Consider the following 13186-nt stretch of genomic DNA (forward strand, 5'->3'; position numbering starts at 1 on the left):
ATAACGAAGGTATCACAACACATTCTGTGATAATCAATATTATATTGCAGACGAATCATCCATCATTCATCACAATGTCTGTGTGTAAATGAAGAGGAAAAAGAAGGCAAAATAATTGTGAAAGCCTGTGTAAGTGAGAGACCTGCTTTCTCCTCTCCAACTGTTGACACAGTGCTGCTGCTGAGTATAGTTAAAGTGTGAGTTTGTGAGTTTGTGTGCAGGACAGTGTTACAGCTTTACCGGTCGGCCTGAGCTGTAAAAAGCCAAAGTTGGACCAGACTTCAGAGAAAAGAGCTCAGTGACCCTGTGATCTGTTTTCTCCTCCCCAGTGAGTTTAGAGTCACTCATTGGACAAGCAGCACTGCAAAGACGTCCAGCTAACTAAAACACATCCTGCTGATATACAGTATAATGTCCTCCTATAAAATGTATAGTTAGGAAGTCCAACACACCTGCAGGTAGTCCAGACTAAACAACTCTTAAATACCTCTTTCTCTATCTCCGTCATTATCAGATGTGTCACTCAGCACTGACAGCTTGGGGCAAAACACACACACACAAACACACACACCCCTCCAACCTCAACACATACCTGAACCAAAAACTGACTAACATAATCACAGTGTCAGGTTGAGTTAATGAAGTGAAACAAAATGGTAATTTATGCTCATTATTATTCCATTAAGTCTCGTTATGTCCTACTTCTTTGGAACATTTTCTGTGGAAAGCACCAGGGTAATTATACTTTACTAAACTAAAACTAAAATTAGCAGTGAAAAAATAATTTAGTAAACTGAAATAAAAAATAAAATTTCTCCAAAAACAAGAACTAAATGCAAAACTGACCATAACTGAACTGAATTGCAGATATCAGAAAAGTTGCAGGAAGAAAACTCCACGTCAATACGGGACGACTTGGAGTACTACGACCCACAGGTATAGTGAATGTAACGTGATGAAAAACGCAAACTGAAAAATTTTAGGGCTGCAGTTTACGATTATTTTCATTATCGATTAATCTGTCTATTATGTAAACAATTAATTGATTGGTCAATAAAATGTTAAAAAATGTTGTCAGTGTTTCCAAGACCACAAGATGACGTCCTCAAATGTCTTGTTTTGTCCACAAACCAAAGACAGACTCAGTTTATTGTCATTAAGCAACAAAGAAACCAGAAATATTGACATTTAAGAAGCTGAAATCAGAGAATTTAGACTTTTTTTTAAACTATTCAAACCGATTATTCAATTATCAAAATAGTTGATGATTAATTTAATTAGGGCTGAAACGATTCCTCGAGTAATTCGAGTACCTCGATTACAACAAATGGTCCGAGGAATTTTTTCTGCCTCGAGGAATCGTTAATTTAATTGTAGTTCAAGCGGCCGCACGGACTACTTTCAACTGCACCGGTAGATTCAGGGCACATCGGACATAATTTATGGTTGAATTTGCGATGCATCTCTTCTAGCCTTCTACATCGGTAAATTCCATGGTTAAATCGATCATTTCATTTTCCGAGGGAACCTGAACGCACCACCGCGGAGCCGTGCCCAGCCTCCTGCCCCTGCTCCTGCTCTGACAGCAGCAGCAGCTGTAGTCAGAGCCGCCAAGAAAAGTAAACAGTCCGAGTGAAGCGGCGGGTCAATACTCGGCCGTCAGCGGCTGTAACTAGGAGCAGGGCCAGGTCACTACAACCAGGTAGTGACCTGGTCACTACAACCAGAGCCACTACGGCTCTGGTTGTAGTGAGCTGGGAAGCGGTGGTAGCCGCGGATGCTAACCGCTAGTTAGCGGTAGCGGTTAGCACCCGGACAGCTAGCAGGGCTAGTACAGTCAAAGATATTCAAACCGTCTTTGGTACAGCCAGAGCCAGTCTATTGACAATTATCAATATTAGAAATTCTCTGGTACAGCTCTCCTACTCTGCTGCACGGACCTACACCACTGAGCTCTGTCACTGGCTGGAGAGAAAACACAGACTCTTCACCCAGAAATGTCCTGTTCACAACAAAACATCTGTGACTTGTCTCTTTTAAGTTGTTTTGTGAAGCACTTTGTAAACTTGTGTTTTTAAAGGTGCTATAAAGTTATAACATAGCAAAAGTCCAAACTGCAGAGGTGCCACCACACAAGACTAGCCCATATGATTAAGCTGGATTTCATTTCTACCATTTATAACCTCTAGACTGTACCTTTCAAATATGATTTATTGGTTTGCCCTGTAAAAATTAACCAAATATAGGCAACATCCCTCAAATTGATACAGAGAGTAGCCTAAAGCAGAATGGTATTGAGGTAATAAACGTGATGTGGGAAGAACTCTCATATCACAACTGTATCAAACATCATATCGAACCAAATCTCTTTGTAATTAAGTCATATCGTTATCAAATCGCATTTGAATCGCAATACAGCAGAACAATCCTGCCTAGGAGCTATCCATGGTTAGGCTACTTAACCAAAGTCTCTTGAAATATCAAACAAAGAAGCTTGAATGGCCAAAATCCAGAAGTTATCATGACGTGAACCATATGTTGCGGTGTAAAAAAAAAAAAAAAGACCGTTGGTTCGGTAGAAATCCGGCTTATCTTGAAAGTAATTTAATTTTATTTTATTTTATTTGTGTTTTATTTATTCTTATTTATGTTAGCAGTTGCCTCTTTGGTAATGTTTCAAGACCAGAAAATACTTGCTTGTGAATTTAAGAAATAAAAACAGTTGATTCTACAAAAGGAAACCAATTGGTCATTCATTATTAAGTGAAATATGTTATTTTCTCTTGTGTATTCATAATTGCTCTTTAACCAAGCAAAAATACGTTTTATCCGATTACTCGATTAATCGATGTAATTTTCAGTAGAGTACTCGATTACTAAAATATTCGATAGCTGCAGCCCTAAATTTAATAATTGATTATTGTGCAATTAATCGATTAATTGTTGTAGCTCTAAAATGTTAAACTTTAATAACCTAGGAAAGTACACACTTGAATAAAAAAAAGAGAAAAAAAACACACATTTTGACTAAACGGTCTTTTGAGTCAGAACATCAATATCCTCATAATCCTCCATCATAAATGTAGTGAAAACGACACTTCACTGTAAATAGAGCTGCTGCAGCTACGATCTATATGAATGTGAAACAGCGTCTCAGTGACCAAATCAGCTCGCCCACCCATCCAAACACGGCCATAGGAAAAAAAAAGAAAAATTACATGGCCAATAAGAGGCCTATCATAGAGCAGGGCTGCAGAGAAGGAGCCATCAATCAGAGGATGATGACAGCTGGGTAATTTAAACTGCAGCCTGCCTCCGGCTCACACACACACACACACAGGTTATCTATGGCTGTGTATTGTACAGTATGTGTGAGTATGTGAGTATGTGTGAGGGTAAGGGGTGTGTACTCCTGCTCAGCCCCACAGCCACGGGCAGGTAATGAGAGCTTTATATGTTTTCATTACTTTGTGCCTGACAACAGAATCAGAGGGCGGGCGGCTGGCAGAGACAGAGAGCTGCAGGAACGCAGTCAAATCTGATTAAGGAGCGGAGATATATGGCAGCACAGGTGAGCAGAGCAGCTATAGGCTGACTGAACTAACAAAGCCCTGGCTCTGGGGAGGGGAGCACATACAAACACTCACTCACAGGAACCTGCATCATGAAGTGAAAGTGAAAGCGCACCTTCAGCTGTCTGTATGTGTGTGTGCACGCAGAAACACACAGCATGAAGCTAAATGAACAAACTGCTGCAGACAGGGAGGGAGTGCACTTCAGTTACTTGGTTTTAAAAGCAAACTAACATTCAAACATAATTAACCTTAGAGCTGAAACAATTACTCATGTAATTCGATTACAAAAAACGATCGAGGCAGTTTCTCCTTAATCGAACCTTCGTTTGATTAATTTCCCTCTCATTACACAACATGTTCTGCTTGTGTTTCACGTGGACAGGATTCAGTGGAATGATCAAAGCCATGAAAAGACAGAAAAGAAGAAAAGACAGAAAATGTCAAAGGTCTGGGAACATTTCAAGTCGCAAAGAAACAAGGACACTATGTACTACATCCATTGTAACACTGAACATTCAGACCATAACAGCTCGTCTTCAAACTGAAAGAACCCACTACACTCAAGATCACCGAGCAGAGCAGACCCAATTCGTCACGGACGAAACCAGAAACTTTTCCATTACAGATCAAAGTTTTTGACCCTTAAAAATGGATATTTCAAGAAACACTTTCTGAGCAGTAGACTCATGTTTTGCTTTTGCATTGAATATGACATTTTCGAATCAGAATCAGGCCACTTCCATATGTGGTCCTGAATCCGATTCAGATCTGATTTTTTCCAAGACCCCAGTGTGAACAGCCAAGGCGGATTTAATGCGACTTTTACGTCACTTTACAATGTTAATTCTAGGTTTTGTTTTATGAGATAATAATGGAACGTTACCAGACAGAGTTGTTTTCTAGGTAAATTCATGCAAAACCGCTGATGCGTGTTCCCGTCGGGGGCAGTTTTTCATCAAGCAGTCTCTGCATTTACCTCGAAAACAACTCCGTCTCGTAACGTTGTGTTATTATCTCATAGTGTGGTGAATGTGCAGGTCACAACTTGTCCACCAGAGCGTTTTGGAGTTATTGGATTGTGTATTTGATGAGGGAAACCAAGAAATCCCATGAGCCTCCGTAGTGTAGCTCTGAGCAGCTTGTGGCTCTGCTCCACCGTTCTAAAAATAGCTTGCACCGACAATTAAAGGTAACGAACCTACTGCCAAAACTATAGGGATTATGGCAATGGGCCAATTTGCCAAAATGTTGAACTATCCCTTTAAGGATGTGAGTCACGTCTTTTCTTTTCTCATTTTTACTGTTGCTATTTAATAGGGCAAAATACCTTTTTCCATTATCATGAAGCTTCATAGCTGCAGTCTGGACTGAACCAGTGCTGAAATGCCCAAATCTGAACTTTTGCATGCCTTGTAAAAAAGAAAACTCATGGAATAAAAGTATAACCAGCTTCTCACCAGAAGGTTGGCATGTCCACTGCTGTTGTAAGAAACAAGGAAGTGCCCCCCACCACCACCACCACCTCTCCTGTGCTTTTATTAGATCGGCCACTGAATCAAACCCAGGGCACCATAACATCAGAGGCCTCGGGGGGCAAAGGACAGTTTGGGCTCTGTTATCAGCAGATACCCTGAAGCAAGGTTATTGGAAGTATGAGAGCATTTATTTTGGTGCATCACTGTTGGAGGTAAAAAAAAAAAAAAAAAAAAAAGAAAGAAAGAAAAGAAAGAAAATCAATGAAAGAGTGGAGACAAGCAGGTGTGGATTCACTCTGAGCTGAGGTGACAACATGTCCTTGCAAGCTGAAATGTTTTGCTTTGAAAGAAAAGTTTCCGCTCCTTCGAAAAGTCTGCGTGTCGTGCGATTCGTCTTCATGACGAGGTAACAGAAGAAAAGAGAAAACACTTTGTGTGGCTGTCTTTAGGAGAACAGACTATTGACTGGTGGAGATGTCACGGCAAATATGAGAGAAACACTCGAGAGCTTTGATTCAAAACATCAACATCAGAGTCTGTTCAACACGGTGACACAACACACACAGACACACATCACCACAGACGTTGCATTTGTTGGTTTTTCTTCACATGTATGTACCACATATGTATGCGATCGCACGTTGTCGCCATAATCCGTCACTCTCAGAGAGGAAGAGGTGTAAAAAAAAAAATGAGAAAGAAATGGGGAGATGTACGGAGGGAGACAGCGAGAACAAAGAAGTGACATGGATGTAGAAAATGAAAAAATAAATGAAGGTGACAGATGTGGAAAAAGATGACGGGGGAACAGACGGTAAGTGCCTTTGAGAAAGTACAATATTTAATGTTGCTGCCTGGGGACTCACTTTTATCCCTGATGAGTTTGGCCTGAATCCCTCCACCCTCATCTGATTCCTCCTACAGGCCCACTATTAAAAAAAAGAAAGAAAGAAGGAGGAAATATTAAGGATTTGACTTCAGTCTCTTCTTTGTAATAAGAAAAGGGAGAAGGGTTAGCTCAAGGAGAAATGGAGTAGCCACATGAATTATTAGCAGTAAATTATTGATGTGGGAGGGTGGTCTAATAAATAGAGCAAAGGAAGAAGTGATGAGCAGTGGTGCTGGTGTTATTATTGTGAGGAATGAAAACAATTAAAGTGACTGCAGGAGTTCGACTGATATTAAAACTTAACTTCATGACTCAATATTTGGGCTGCATATTTGGTGTAGTCATACAGAGTCACAGGCGAGTATTTAAGAAACAACTGCTGGTTCAGTGTCTGTAGTCAAGAGCGTTCTGGTTTTTAAAATGTCTAAGAAGACGTATATACGATTAAATTATGCATTTATTCAATAAAAGTGAACATTTTCCATCATTTCCTCATGGCACTGAAATTATGTCTTGAGCAAATTCATATTTGTAAAAGAAAAAACAAGTACAAGTTACTGAGCTTCTGCAAAGTAGAGGGCTAAAGGATCCTTGTTGTCTTTTAATAAGTTTAACAGTACTTTACACTATATATTATATTATTTTCCATATACCATCACATGTTTTTCTTTTCTGCTTGATGCTGGTACTATAAGTAATTTGTGGCTTTTACTTTTTATAGTTTTCAATAAGATCTTGTAGATGATTCATTGTCTCTCCGTGGCCTCAACAGAATGAGTTGTATTTGCATTAAAACTTGGGCCGAGCTCCGTTTCATCAGTATTTTCCAAGACGGTCACATTTTTGTTTACCAAATCCTCCTCTTAGCTGTAGGATGTTAGACACAAATCAGAGTGATAGAGCATGGTATTAGAAAAGAGGGGGAGAAAATGAACAACAGAACCTGATTTTTGGCTTGAAAAAACAAATTAAACGGAGAAAAAACAACACTTGGCGATAAACTACAGTCTCAACAAGGCTGGACTCGTGAGTATAAACTGGGTGACAGCTCTAGTAGGCTCAGTCGTCACCTTGGATGTTTGATTGGCAGTGATTTTATTGATGATATGTAACAGTGTTGTTATGATGTTACACTGAGGATGATAATGGGAGTAAGTTCCTGGGCTGTATCACATTCCCCAACACTAAATCACGACATGAACGAATCAAGTCCAGTTTCTTTTTAAACTGAACAATACAGGAAAGGAAATGCAACTCTAAAAATTTTCAGAATATCCTATTCTCTCATGGCGTCGACCTTTATCTCCGTCTCTTTCTCTTCCTCCTTCCTCGTCTCTTCCTCTCAGTAAATCAGGTCAGTCACGGTGTCTCGGCAGCGCGCATGTGCTCGCACAAATCCTGCGCTCACACGACTTGCAACCTGACTGTGCAAGAAAGAAAGAAAGGCAGCGGCGGCGGCATGGGACTCGGAGAATTGTGGAGGGTTAAAGTGGGAAATCGGAAGGAAGTAAAAAATGAAAATTAGATATATGCAGCACAGCTTCGAGGACAAGCGAGGCACAGGCGCGATACATTGGAGGGAAAAAAAAGAGATGGAAGGAAAGAGAAATGAAAAACATAAGTAAGCAGAGGAGGAGGAGGGCTTGTTGGCGCCGCCACATCCTCCTGAGACTGTGTCATCTATTTTGGCTTCCTGACAAGCATGTTCCTTCACAGCGATGTGCGTCAGGGCAGAGGGGAGACACAGTGGATGCACAGTGAATCAGCGCCATCTCTCTCTCTCTCTCTCCTTCACTATCTCCCTCTTTCTCTCACGCACACACATTCATCTCCCTGTGGATGCCATGTCACCGACTTGAAGAGACGAGCATTTGCATTTCTCTTCTGCCTCTGTCTCCGAACTCACATGCTGATTCACGTGACAGCGAGAGTGTGTGTGTGTGCATCCAGATACAATACACGTACCTGTTTACAAGCATATCTTGTTTGCACATTTGCAAAAACGCGCAAGCTCCAGCTTCCATCACTTCTTGTTCAGACACATTGTGCAGCATCTATTTGTATTTTGACACGTGTTGTGGATCGTCAAGGAGGAGATGCTCTTTAGCCAAGCATCTTTTTCTTTTCTTTTTTTTACGCTGTTAGACATGGAGCTTACAGCAGACAGAAAAAACACAGAGGGGATCTTGTTAAAAGGGTGTTTTCCAGCAGAAAGCCTCCAGGCAGAGGAGAACACATGGAAAATATGGAAATAAGCAACGTTTGGCTCATCTCACCATCATGTGCAATTTGACTCAAGTATCTGGAGTGACAGCAGACAAGATGTTTGAGAGGTTTGTCTGAATCTCTGGGGAGAGGCTCGTAAAAAAACATAAAGAAGGAAAAGAGAACGGTAAAATTTCAAGTTCTTTTGATTTAGTTTATTAAGACGAGGTGAATTATAATCTTAAATGCTGCAAATGTGAATTAGATAAACAGTCCTGTCTATAGATGGAAGACTTATTAAAGCACCATCACCCAAGTATAATCCAGTGCAATAGTCAAGTATGATAATTTGAAAGATGACAGACTGGTAATCAATGACCTTGTAAGTAAAAATCTTTATATATTAACATTTGACCACATGTTTCCCAAATTCACTGCCTGAAGTGATAGATGATTAAATAAATATCAAATGTCAATGTCAGCTACAGTTTCCTTCATCCTCAGTTTTCCTCAGCAGTCCCAAGACTAAAGTTAAAAGCAAAACATTAAACTAAAAGATCTGAAGCAAACACACCAGATGAAAACTTTAACACTGGTGTGGTGTGTTTTGCATCGACATGTTTTTGTTAATGCAAAAGAAAAAGTGCTGCCATGGTGGTTAGTCCACAGTGTGCTTAATGTGGTGAAATTAGCAAGAAATTAGCAGGAAAAAAAGCAAAACTGAACCACTGAAAATGTTTATCACAAAATAAAATGTGGAAATTTAAGGCAAAACCAGATGAGTTTAATAAACAAAATCAACACCTATCAAACTATGATGAAGCCAAAACAAGAGCATGGTGGTAAAACTCTTGAGTAGGCTACTTAAAGGGAAACTGTGCAAGTCTGGTCACTTTTCCTCTGTTCTGCTAACCCTCCTCCCGGCCATGTACATTTGTTTTCAATGAAGCCGACGAGAAATCAATCAATAGAGCGGTGGATAATGTTGTTTATCATATACAATTTTACGACGTGTATATTTGTGTAGTCTCATCTGTTCCTAAGGAAGAGATTACGGGTTATAGGGCACGTTTGTGTGGCGGTGCAAGCAGAGCGAGAGCTGGGACACCGTGTCGGCAGAGAGCCTCCATTCTCCCTGGAACTAGTTACAAGTCATTGATTTAACCAGCACTAGGACTCTGAAGCTGCTTCAATAAGGTAAAAAATGTAGCATAGTTAAGATAAAAATCCTGCATATTTCCTGTTTAAAAACGTACTGTATATTAGACACTGTACACCAGAGGAGACCACAGGAGTCCAGAGAGTCGGCCAATCGCAGGGATCCTGAGGGTTCGGTGACTCGATGACAGACTGACACAGACGGACACATCGGCTGCTGCTGTGATTAACCTTGTGGTTATGAGTCACAGGGAAGAAAAAAAAAGAAAACCCTACGGTCAAAAAAAAAAAAAAAAAGATGTGAGTGAAAGGGAAGAAACGAGAGAGAAAGAGGGGGGGAGGGATGGAGGGGAAGGAATTTGCCAAAGCATTTTTTTTTTATCTCACCCACCACCTCCTCTTATTCTCTCCCCCGTCCTGACCTGTGGAGCTGAAGTGTTTTAATTAAACTCATTATCCTCGGGGAGAGGGTGAGGGTAAAGCAGGAGCAGGGAGGGAACAGGAGGGCAGAGGCGACGGTGTCAGGGCAGGAGGGAGGGAGGCACATGGGGGGGAGACATACTGTAAATGGGAGGATGAGACAAAGATGGCATCACCCCAGTATGAATTGTATGCCTCTCTGACAGCACATCCCATAATATTTTGGGTTTTTCTTACTTTCTGTTTGTGTTCTTGGAGAACAGGTGTGTGCATCATAAAATGTTGCGTTTTTTTTACCTCCTCTATTATTTTTTCTTCATCCATAACGTCCTGTAAACTTAAGCTTTAGGACTGATGACGTGTGACTAATGTTGACAAAGATGATTTTATGAACGGGAGTTTGTCTATAAATCGGTTGGTAAGCGAATCGAGATCTCAATAATCGTAATCAAATCGAGTCGGGAAATTGGACCGATTAACCACCCCTAACACGTCAGTGTCAGTAAATTCAACAGATTTAGGTCAAAAGGTCTTTTGTTGGTCAAACACAGACGGTGAATTTAAAGCCTGGGAAACAAGTGATAGTGGTAGAACATATTATTTAAAGATGACACACACTGGTGAGACACCTGATTTGCTTGTATTAACTTATCTCAACATTTGCATTTTGAGGTAATTACAGCGGCTGACATTCTTGTCCAGGCGAGAGAGAGCAAACAGGAAAATGTCCGGATCACCAGTGAGGAGACAAGCTACCATTACCAGTGTGACAGTAAAGAGATCGGGGTCAAAAAGCACCTCCAGTCAAAAGAGATTAAAAAAAAATACATTAAGCCTCACACTTCATCTCACTGCATGGGAAAAGTGGAAACACAGCCAAGTAATTACTTCCCTTCAACTATTTCACCTCAACTTTTCCTTCTTCAGCAAACATGTCTCTGTCAAATGCATCAGAGCGACAGAGGCAGATAAAAGCAGGACGTTTCGTCACTCTCTTTGATGTGTCTCTGAAAAACACTCAAAGACCACGAGTATGATGTGGAAAATACAATAAGGGACTGAGGTCCAGTAAGTTGAGCTCATTAGTCCTCTATATTATTGTCAACCAAGTCCTTTAACATTTTATCCTGTAAAACTTTCCTTTCATTTAATCCAAGTTTTTTTTTAAAGCCTCCAAAAGATGTTTTATTCATTAACGAGCCATTTATTTTCTTTTAGAATAGATCTTACTGCACTAATGTGAGGCCTCCTGCTTCCTTCTGATTCAGATTCACGTCGTTGAGCGTCCTAAACTATGACAGACTCCATGTGAGTCATCTGAAGTCACAGGAAGGTTACAAACAGGCCATCTATCCATAATAACTCTGTCACTGTTTGTTTCTATTCTTACCTCCTATCACACTCGCACGATCTTAACGACTTTGTGCCTTTAAGCATTCATCAAAGCTGCAGCCAATAAATCAACCATATCACAACATGTCAACACTCCTGCTGACTGATAATCTGCTATTCCTAATGCCATGCACGCAAACACAAACCAACACACACGTCCTTATACAACACACAACATAAACTTGCCATATTTGCAGCAGTTGCAGGCACAGAGGGAATAATGATGAAGAGAAGACAAATAAGCTGCTACAGTATCATCCAACTATAACAGCAGCAGCACTATACAATATATACCCACTGCTCTGGTTGTCCATTAAAGGCTGGAGCCCCAACTGAGCCAAGACTCAACTGCCCCGGGGCAATAAAACTGAAGCCAGCTATAAAAGTTCCTGTGTGTGAAAAGCTTTGAACTAATTCAACTGAAATGTTGTGTTGGAAATATGCACAATTTGTCCCTGAATATGCTTTAGTACTTTATCTTGAAAAAGATGTTACTGTGTTATATTTGTGTACATGCATAGTAGGGATGGGCAAGTGCCGATACCAGCCTTATTTCAAAGTATCTGGTAATCGTAAAGGCTGCCGATACAAGACACAGATTCTCAAGTAGGGCTGACCCAAAAGAATTGAAGCTTCGAAGCTTCGTTCGTTGCCATGGTAATCGATCATGAAGTTTGTGATCGATTGTTTTTTCTTTCTTCCTTTTTTCCTTTTTGACACCGGTTCTCATCGGCAATTGTTACATTAAAATGAGTAGGCGACTTGGCATCCTGAAAACCTGCCTGATTTTGGAGATATGCAGTGTTTGTTTGCCATTACTTTCATTATTTCCGCTACAATCGCTTGCCGTGTCTCAATCCGCTGACCAGCGCTCGGCTTATCAATGAACAATGCAGATGAGAGTATTTGGAGATATGCAGTGTTTGTTTGCCATTACTTTCATTATTTCCGCTACAATCGCTTGCCGTGTCTCAATCCGCTGACCAGCGCTCGGCTTATCAATGAACAATGCAGATGAGAGTATTACAGCCCAAAAGTTTAACACCACGTGTCCTTTTTTGTGTATAATCTCCTCCTCTCCCCACTCACATTGATAAACACACACGGCGATGATGCTGCAACAGAGGTTGCAAGTCAAATTATCCAACCTTCCTCTCTCGCTCTCTCTTATAAAATTACAAGTGGCATCAGTTCTCGGTATTGGTGAGTACTCTATACTCGGTCTGAAAAAAAGTGATATTGAACATGCTAATACATACCATATTCCTAAAGAGGTTAATTGGGGCCCAGCTTTTTGTTCTTGCTCCACAGCCTCTAACACAAACTCATCCTGATTCATGTGGGAGTTAAGTGACTTAAACTGGAGCAATGCAACAACAACTCCTCTATAAGATATCCATGGACATTATTCTCAGATGAAGTTCACTAGGGAGGTGAATAAAACTTTTCTGCTACTCCACATGTCAGCAAGATGTCCTTTGTCCTTTCTGTATGTAGTGCAAAATACAACGAGTGCAGAGCTCAGGTAGATACAACATCATAACGAACTATGGACAAACAACAGGACAAGCACAAATGCAACAATCCATTATGTCAAACACACACACGCACAGAAAAGTACAACCCCCCACCCCTCACCCCTCTAGCCTACGCTACCCCACTCAGAGCTGCTTGCAGCATTTGATTAAACCGTCATGGGCAGCGGCTGCTGTCCAGGCCGCTCCTGCACTGGAGTCTAATGGCCATTAGACTCAGCAGTAACTGAGGGCTGTAGAGTGAGCAATACTGATGTACCCTTAATGGAGATTTCATTGTCACCACTGGGAACATCGTTAAGGTCTGCTAGGCTCACACTGCAGTGACATCTAGCCAATTACAGTGTTTGTGAGTCCTATTAATTAAGAAGACCATCTGACTTTGGGTGTGAGGCATTTTTAGACTATGTGGAGCAATGTACTATAGGAAATAATTACTGATCTGGGAAAAAAAAGTATTGATATTGTACACTAACCACTACATCTATATGCATGTGTTTGCTCCACGGGGTCAACAGTAGCTTTGCGTCACACACA

This window comes from Trachurus trachurus, assembly GCF_905171665.1.
Source record: "Trachurus trachurus genome assembly, chromosome: 14".
Classification (NCBI taxonomy): domain Eukaryota; kingdom Metazoa; phylum Chordata; class Actinopteri; order Carangiformes; family Carangidae; genus Trachurus; species Trachurus trachurus.